Here is a 10,727-nt window from a genome sequence, read left to right on the forward strand (position 1 = left end):
GATAGAGTTCTAGGCCGAAATCTCCTAAATTCTATCCGTATACACACAATTCGAAGTGATAAAATGCGAATTTGAATGCAAACATCACATCATATTTCATCCATACAAATACATAGGACCGAAATTATGGCTCATTCTCACCTTTCTTAACCGAAAATACCACCTTTTTCTCTCAAGTATCATCCGAAAGCATCATCTTTTCTCTCAAGTAGCAACCGAAAAACCTTTGAATCTTCATAAGGTATTACTCTAAATCTTCAAGTGTTCTTAAATATCAACCGAAATCACCATCCAATCTTCATATTATCAACCGAAAACACCCTAATCTCCTTATTTCCACCAAGAATACCAAGAACACCAAGAACAATCTTCACATCTTCAAGCAACCGAAAACACCTATCTTACCTTCGAATAATTTCTATGACTTCTTTTTGTAAGTGATTCTTACATAATTCACTATTCCATAACATATTTACTATTATTTCCACTAATTATACACTTATTATATGCGTTAAAAACTATTAGGATACGAATAATTATACGTGTTCTAACCCGAGAATCTTCACGACCACATCGTAACCAACCGGGAACCCACACACAAGGTGAGTTCATACCCCTACGTTTTCATGACTTTTCACTGTTTTAGGGGGAGAATACAAGTGTAGCACAAGAAATTTGTGTTAATATCTAAATGTTTTAAATATTTTGTAAATCGTTGCCGTTATTAAAAACATATATATATATATATATATATATATATATATATATATATATATATATATATATATATATATATATATATATATATATATATATATATATATATATATATATATATATATATATATATAGGTTCAACAGGCTTAGAATTGATAATTTTGCTCCATTTCCTGTTCCTTGTTTGGTTGTGGGCTTGGGGCAGAATTATTTATTCGACTGCTTATTTAATCATAATTATCTAAAATATTATGTTTATATAAGTATAAACTATTTAAAACTTGTTAAACAAAAATATATTTTTGCAAACTATTTTAATACCATTTGAGTATAAATATTGAATTTCACAGCACAACCGTCTCACAGATTTTACGACTTAAACTTGCTGAATTATTACCAATACAAAGGTTTTTGTTTTAGTAGAACACATACATATAAAATATAATAGGTATAGTTTATGGAACTTACCTATTACTTTTCAAAGTTCAGAAGACAATACGGAAAACAAACATATAAACTATAATAGGTATGGTTTATGGATCATATGCACTACTTTACATATTCAAAATACATTAAGGAAAACAAACATATAAACTATAATAAATATAGTTTATGATATATATTACAGTTTATCCATTACAAAGTAACTTTTCATTATTCTACACGTAACCGTCAATATATCATTTATGAGACACACTTCACGTACTTATCTAAGTACCAACCAAGTCCTGAAATTATAACCAGATTCATCTGGAGGGAGAGCGTGACACTTATGTATAGATCTCTACGGGATTGAAAATCCCGCACCTTAAGTATTCGCTACAGTTAGGCTGCCAGACCTGGGGTGACAAATGTCGTACCGATTGCGACACCTGACGAACGTCGTGTTCATACCATCTTAGGTCATCAAGCATGGTTATGATAACTCACAATTTGGTATTGAAAAATACGATTAGTGTATGAATAAGTAAAAAACTTCTTATAGTTTTATTAAATAATAAAACTATAATATAGTATTTTATAAGTACAACTGGTGAATCCAGGCATTTGCAATTACACAGTTTTGATACAAATACAAATACAGAATGCATTCCAGTGCATAGAAAACATACTTTTCATATATTTATGTGAATTAAAACTACATTATACTATTTCAGAGTACAATAACACTTACACGTTTTGTTTTTAGGGTATGAAGACTACAACAGAGTACAACAAAAAATATAGGATATTCTACGAAAACATACTTACATTTTTAAGGAACAATTAACAGATTTCAGTTACAAACATGCTTATGAACTCACCAACTTAATTGTTGACACTCTTTTGAAAACTAGTTGTATTCTTAGGAAATCAGTAAACAGGTATCCACAGGTTTTGAGAAGACGGAGCTCCATAGACTCATTTCTTTTAGTTTTTCCTATACATTTTGGTGTCAAGTATATATTGATTTGAACACGAATGTAAAACTATACTTTATCAATGAAATGGTTATTGTACTTTGATTACTATTATGCAATTATTGTGATACTGTACACGACGTCATCCGCCCCCGAACATTTCCGCCGTTTTGGTTTGGGGGTGTGACAAATATTCCTATAAATACAATTGGGCAGAAGCTATTTTTACTGAACTTCCAGTTCCCACGACATGGCGTTCCTATTTTTCATGATCTGGATGATTTTTCATACTCGACACCACAACATGGCGTTTGCTTTACTACAATGTGGCTGGGATACAATGCATATTTTGATGTTTTGGTACACTACATTTTCGAAGGCATGGTTCTGGGATTCATTTATCCGACACATTCACGGGTTGTTGAGGATCCAGTTTCCATATATTATCAAGATGTTCAAGCATTCCCACAGACTTGCAAGTTCGATCACGCTACTAATATCTGAGGGGAGTCTGTTTCAATTTATTCTTTTTACTATTATGTTATTTAATTTCTTAAGTATGTAATGGGGACATTGCATCAATTAAGTGTGGTGTACGGGGTTGAGTATATGTATGCAATCATACTGAATAATAAAATGACTAGGATTTTCAAATTTTAGTATATAAAGACTTGAAATAATGGTTTAAAGTTGAATCTAGTTAAAAATTTTATATTGTTGTGTTGAGACCTATGTTGCTACTGTTGTGTGGGACGATCCAGTGCGGGTTTTGATGTTTATTTGACCCAATATATTATATCGTACTTGTGGCTTCCCTATCCTAGTGAAATCATGGGACAAAAACATATCCGTTTTAGTTTGAGGGACATAAAAGTTTATCATCGTGTACAAAAAATGTATCCAGGAAAGCTTATGTAGTCATTGTACCATATATGCATTGCGGTTTTGATGTCATGGAGAAGCTTAAAATGGACTGTCTTGTGCAATATTGGTAGCTAGGGTTTTGATGTGGTGATATGATAATAATAAAAATCCATTTTTCTTGGTGGCAATCAACATGCAAGTGTGGGGTATTTTGATATTGTCATATTTATACATATTTTAGGCATTATTTTAATACGTTTAAGCTATATATTTGGTTAAAAGCAAAGATATATGGTACTTATTGAGCTAAATTACATTTTGAAGCCAAATAGGAAATTCTTGAAGAAAAAGGACCGGAGTTGAAGAAACATGGAAACTCGGAGGTCAAAGCTAGCAACATCATGCAAGAAGAGAAGACATGCAAAAATTGCATGCCACGATGTGGTAATGTAAAGGCCACGACGTGGTCACTTGTCCGGACATATAAGCTTCCAATGACTTTGGGAATACGCATTTTAAGTGTTAGCCACATCATGACACCTATTCTGCACGCCATGGCATGCTTAGTTTAGGAATCTATATAAACCGGACATTAGGTCGAATTCTAGTGGTTGGGTTGAGGATTAAGCCAAGGATTACAACTGAAAACCCTTAGAAAACCCTCAGAAGTGAAGATTTATTTTTGTACTTAGGCATTGAAGATAATTGAAGGAATATGATCATTGAATCATTCAATTTGCTGGATTTTACCATGACTTTTCTAGTTAACTTTGATTCGATGTTTGTTTCTGTTTTAGTTATAGGCTAATTACCCTATACTTTTGTTTGGTGAAGATGAACCCGAATCGTATGTGTTGATTTTGAAATCATGGATGTTTTATGTTGATTTTACTTGTGTTTGATAATAAAAATCCTAGGATGTTGAAGATTTAGCTTATATTACTCATTAATAAAGTTCTGTGTAATAGGTGATCATTCTAGTTGCATGAATTTGTTACCTAATTCTTTATGATCGTTAAATAATTAGAGCTCGTGATTAATCAAATCCTAGGGTTAAGTAATTAAAAGTCAATAACTTTAATTTTGTGAGAGAGCATATTTGATCATTAATTTGTTGTTGAATTGCTTGTCTTGATCTAGGATAGGTAATTTATCGATTTATTATTCATAGTCCAATTCGTGCTTATACCAATTTGGTGTTTAACTTGAGCTTGATCATTGCATGGTAATTAATAAATTGGTACATCTATGCATTTGATCATAATAACTAGAAATCAACCGTAGGAGAGGGGAAATCAGAACTAAATGGAAGTACTCTTTAATAGTAAAGTAAAAATTGTCTCATTTCCTTGCTTAGTTCTAATAATTGGTAGTAGTTTGAATTAAGTTACAGAACTTGCAAAATTAGTAAAAACCCAATTTAAAGTTTGTGTTCTTAGTTTAATTAAATGATGTTATTTTATAAATTAAATTTTGTTCCATGTGTTTGACTCCCGACATACCTAGGCTATTCTATAATCCGACTAGGTACACTTCCTATAGGTACATAAATTAGTTAATTTAGTTAGGTTTATAAGTTTAAAATTTGATAGGTATACTTTTTGCACATCAAGTTTTTGGCGCCGTTGTCGGGGATCGGCTTCTTTGACCATGTCGTGGTCACTAAACAAATTGTTTTTATTTTATTTAGTTTTTTTCGTTTTACACATTTTTGTTTTTGTTTTGGTTTTGTTTCAGTGATTTATGACCCGAGGATCTAAAACTCCAATAGTTACACCACTTAAAGACCTAGAATCCATTTTCCACAAGAAAAAGAACAAAAAGGTTGACGAATCAACTAGCCTTTGGTTACAAGATCGTCACAAATCCCACTGGAGAGTCAGTTGACCAAACGATATACTGAGGATTGATTGGTTCTCTATTGTACGTAACGTAAGTAGGCAAGATATTTATCTTTACAATGGGTTTGTTTTCCATTTACCAAGTTGATCCCAAGGTGTCTCATCTAAATGTAGTTAAACATATTTTCAGATACCTTAAAGGGACCAAAGGTTTGGGTCTTTCGTACTCACGAGGGAACGACTTGAGTCTGCAAGCCCTTATAGTCTTAGATCACGCGGGATGCAGGTTAAACCGAAAGAACACTTCTGGAGGATGAAAAATACTCAGTGGAAAACTATTGATCTGGTCATTAAGAAAACATAAATGTGTCTCACTATCCACCGTAGAGGCAGAATACATTGCAGCAGCCAACTGCTGGTCACAAGTCTTAGCGATGAAAATGCAAATTTAGGATTACGACTATCGAATTTTTGTATACCAATTTACTGTGATTTTGAGAGTGCAATTTCCATTTCATATAGTCCTATTCAACACTCAAAGACGAAACATACTTAATTGTGGTATCACTATCGAATGTTTCGTATACCAATTTCCATTTCATATAGTCCATTTGATATAGTCCGATTTAACCATAGTGAACTTATTTTTGTTCCCACACATGAAGAAATAGCTGATGTTTTCACCAAAGCACTTGATTACATCAAAATTAACGGCTTTTTAGAGATGTTACGAATTATGAACCCTGATCCTTAGTTTTTCTTGAAATGATAAATGGTGAGGACTTCAAAGTCTTCGCATCTAACAAATAGACACGCTTCACTCATCTTGTTACCAAAATATCTTTGGGATGTTACAAAACAATTTTGTTTTCTTGAAGGAAGAACTGTGGTATGACTGAAGACTAATATTGTTGTATATCTTGGCACTACAGAGTAACTTGATCACAAGGATAGAAAAGTCTCAAATAATTATCAAAGTACGAAATAAGTCATAAAATGAAGAACAATGGTGGATGCGATGCAACCACATCAAGCTCTTCCCTTTGGAACCGGAGGTACACAAAACATAAACATAAACCGTAAGCACAAAGCTTAGTGAGTTCCCCAAAATACCAAATACCATACATACAGTTGGGTCCAACCCTTGGGTATATTCCAACCCAACATAAAAGCATGAGCCCAACCTTGGGGTTTATTTCAACGCAATCATATATCCAATAATCACAAAGACATATAACATTGTACATAACGCAAGCCAGTGGGATGCCAATGGTTCCTTCTGATGGGATTTGAGTATTCTAACACTTCCTAAGTGTACATGCAACCCTAATAACCTTGGATCTATGTTTGTCTAATAATCATGCAAAGTTGAATTCCAAGGTTATATTCCTATCCAGCATACATGGGGAACATTTTTAACTTGAATGAAAGATAGAATAACTTACCTTGTTGTTGATTATGATCCTTGAAACCTTGTGAGCCTAGCACCCCAAGTGTGATGCCTCAAATGCTTCACACAACACCAAATGCAAAGGAGTAAACTTTGAGAGAATCTTACATTTGCAAAATCGGCTCTAGCCCTCTTGTTTCTTAGTGTCGCCGATTTTGGTGGAGAACATGTTGCGTATATAGTGTGTCACATCTAGGGTTACACCATGTAAACCCTAAGGTGGCATGACTCTTCATTTCCATGACCCATGGGTTTGTAACTCACATGGAGCCTCCATGGAGCATTCAATGGGTTTAACCCAACTTGATTATCCATGGAGCCTTTTAGCCCACTATACAAGTTATGGATGATTTACATGATCAACCCATATATTTAATTAGTCATCTTTTGATCACTTAATTAATCCTAGATTAATTCTTGATCAATACAAATTAAATAATACTATTAATATATTAGAACTTATAATATATTAATAAACAACAAGTGTTATTTCTCTCATTTAGTCTATCCAAATGCATGATGCCATGCAACCCAAATAGACCATGCCGGGTCGGGTCAAGTACATACCAGAAATAGTTATGGACTTAGACACCTTATCCAACAGTCTCCCACTTGGATAAGTCTAATAACTATAACTGCAAGTATGACTTCAGGAACCGATCAGCAATCGTAGCTCTTTTCAAGGTTTCTCGGAACTGAGAAGATGATGATACACCATTTCAGATAAGTGATCATATAATCCTTTGTTCTAGATATCAGCCGGGCAAATACATGGAACAGTGTCTTACTTTGTGTCCAGCAGTTTGTTTCCCGATTTCCGATTTGTTAGACATAGAACTCAATTGAACACATCAACTTAGTTCTGACCGGGCCCGGTACATAGGTCAAAACAAAATCATCGAGGGGCCCAGATATCAGCTTCTAATCCAAGAAGGAACAGATAAACTTCGACTCATATGTTTGTTCTACCACTCATTGAGTTATACACAAAAGCACGTTTTATAACATCGAGTTACCAATGCGTTAACGTACAATCAATGCATAACCAACTCATAAGTAACAAATCATATCTCTAGGTTTGAAGACTTATATGATATTACTGTCTCACGATCACTCGAGATAAATTCCATGAAGTGATTCTAGTGCGCGTGGGTTGAGTTCAATGCTCAGAACTTATGAGCACTCATGAGTGTTGTAGCCATGTCCAACAACTTAGACCTCTGCAACCAATCATGACAGTCTTGATTCATACCTACTTCCGACATATGACCGACTGTGGAGGTTCGAATAATATGATATACCAAACATAATTATTCTGGAAGTCAAAACATGCAAAAGAAATATAGTAAACGATCGACAAGAGATAGCAACACTTTACTCATAAATAAAACACCTTTTATTCATCATCTAATGTTAATTACACTTAACAAATTTCAAGGTTATCTAACTACTAAATCTAATATCATCCTTCAGCCCTATGCTCTGAGCATGCTGGAGATGCTTAACCCGAGTCAGTCCCTTCGTGAGGGGATCTGCTGGATTCTCATCCGATGATACCCTCTTTGCCACGAGGAGTCCTTCTTCTATTGGATGTCCCTTGATCCCTTGGTTCCTTGGCTAAGGCAACTGCACTTTCACTATCACAGAAAATTTCCATTGGCTCTTTAATAGCTGCTACAACTCCAAGGTCTCCCATGAAGTTCTTTAGCCATATCGCCTCCTTTGCTGCCTCGCTAGCTGCTATATACTCTGATTCGCAAGTTGAATCAGCCACTGTCTCTTGCTTGGAACTCTTCCAAGAAATTGCTCCTCCATTTAAGGTAAAGACCCAGCCTGACTGAGAGCGGAAATTATCCCTATCAGTCTGAAAGCTAGCATCACTATACCCTACAACTCTCAAGTCTTCACTCCCACCGAGGGTAAGGACCCAGTCCTTAGTCCTCCGTAGGTACTTGAGGATATTCTTTACTGCAGTCCAGTGTGCCTTGCCAGAGTTCCCCTGATACCTGCTAACCATGCTCAAAGAAAAACTACATCAGGTCGAGTACACATCAGCCTCAGTACTAGGGCTTTGTGTCTTACTCAATCTGGCGTTACTCTGGATGGGTAACTCTCCTTTCTTGGAGTTCTGCATGCTGAATCTCTTCAGCACCTTATCCAAGTAGGTACTCTGACTAAGTCCAATTAGTCTTTTACTCCGGTCTCTCAAGATCCTTATCCCTAGAATATAGGTAGTTTCTCCTAGGTCCTTCATAGAGAAACACTTCCCAAGCCAGGACTTAACTTCCTGCAGAGTTGGGATGTCATTTCCTATGAGTAGTATGTCATCCACATACAATACCATAAAGCTAACTATACTCCCACTAGCCTTGACATATACACAAGATTCATCTTCACTCCTAGAAAAGCCAAATTCCTTGACTTTCTCATCAAAGCAAAGATTCCATCTGCGAGTTGCTTGCTTTAACCCATAAATGGATTTCTCAAGCTTACACACTCTATTAGGGTACTCTGTGTTGACAAAACCCTCTGGCTGACTCATGTAAACATCCTCAGCCAACTTTCCATTAAGGAAAGCGGTTTTGACATCCATTTGCCATATTTCATAGTCATGAAATCCAGCTATGGCTAACAGAACCCTAATAGACTTAATCTTGGCCACTGGAGAAAAGGTCTCATCATAATCAACTCCCGGAGTTTGTGAGAAACCCTTTGCAACCAGTCGTGCCTTATAAGTGTGTACATTACCATCCATGTCGGTCTTCTTCTTGAAGATCCATTTGCACCCTACAGTCTTACGACCTGGTACATTCTCAACCAAGTTCCACACTTGATTGTCATACATGGACTGTATCTCGCTGTCCATTGCCTCTTTCCACTTGGCTGACTCAGGGCCTGCCATGGCTTCCGCGTACCTGTTAGGTTCATCCAGACCTATCAGTGTCTCATCACTGATAAGTGTATCACCTTCTGTAGTAATATGGAATCCATAGTAATGCTCAGGTGCATTCCTAACCCTTGTAGAACGCCTCAGAGGTACAGACTTGTCAATTGGCTCAACAGGAGTTTCCTCTTCAAGTTGAGTGCTAGGGTTTGAAGTTCCTTCACCACTTGACTCTTGAATTTCTTCAAGGTCAACTTGCCTCCCACTGTCTCCTTGGCTTATGAACTCTCTCTCTCGAAAGAAAGCCCTCCTAGCTACAAAGACCACATTCTTACTAGGTCTGTACAAGAGGTAACCAAAGGATTTCTGTGGGTAGCCGATGAAAATACACCTCTCACTTCGAGGTTCGAGCTTATCATGAGTCTCACGTCTCACGAAAGCCTCGCAACCCCAAATCTTAATGTGGTCTAGTTTGGGTACTTTACTAGTTCACATCTCATGAGGAGTTTTGGCAACTTTCTTTGTGGGAACTAGATTAAGGATATGGGCGGCAGTCTCTAAGGCATACCCCCAAAATGAGATTGGTAGCGAAGCTCGACTCATCATGGAACGAACCATATCCAACAAGGTTCGATTACGCCTCTCAGCTACACCATTCAACTGCGGTGTCCTGGGAGGTGTCAATTGTGAGACAATCCCACATTCCCTAAGATAGTCGAGGAACTCTGAACTAAGATACTCACCACCTCGATCAGATCGAAGCATCTTAATGTTCCTGCCCAATTGATTCTCGACTTCTTTCTTTAAACTCTTTAAACCTCTCAAAAGTCTCTGACTTATGCTTGATTAAGTAGACATATCAATATCTATTGTAATCATTAGTAAAAGTCAAATAATAACAATTAGCATCCCTTGTGGCATGTTTGAAGGGCCCACACACATTCGTGTGTATAAGATCCAACAAACCTTCACCCCTCTCACAAGAGCCTGTGAAGGGTGACTTTGTCATTTTTCCAAGTAAGCATGATTCGCAACTATCATCTGACTTTATGTCAAATGACTCCAATACTCCATCCTTTTGGAGTTGGCCTATGCGTTTCTTACTTATATGTCCAAGACGACAATGCCATAATGATGCTTTATCCAAGTTATTATCATTAACAGAATCAATACACAATACATTATTTCCTAAGTTATCAACCACATATACAGTTTCATACACACCATCACAAGGTAATGCTTTAAAATAAAGAACATTATTAAAGAAAGCATTAATCGAACCAACTTCATTATCAAATGAAAAGGTGAAACCTTGTTTATACAATGCATGAAAGGAAATAATATTTCTTGCCATTTCTGGCGAATAACAACATTTATTCAAATTTAAACTAAACCCACTACTTAGCGATAAATTATAAATTCCAATCTTGGTGACATGTAAAGCTTTCCTATTCCCCATGATTAAGTTTATTCTTCCATGCTCCATATTCTGACTTCTTCTTAGTCCCTGCAAATCAGAACATATATGAATACCACAACCGGTATCAAGGACCCAAAAGTTAGAATGGGGT

Source organism: Lactuca virosa, chromosome 4 (assembly GCF_052849685.1).
Source record: "Lactuca virosa cultivar CGN04683 chromosome 4, Lactuca_virosa_CGN04683_v6, whole genome shotgun sequence".
Lineage (NCBI taxonomy): Eukaryota > Viridiplantae > Streptophyta > Magnoliopsida > Asterales > Asteraceae > Lactuca > Lactuca virosa.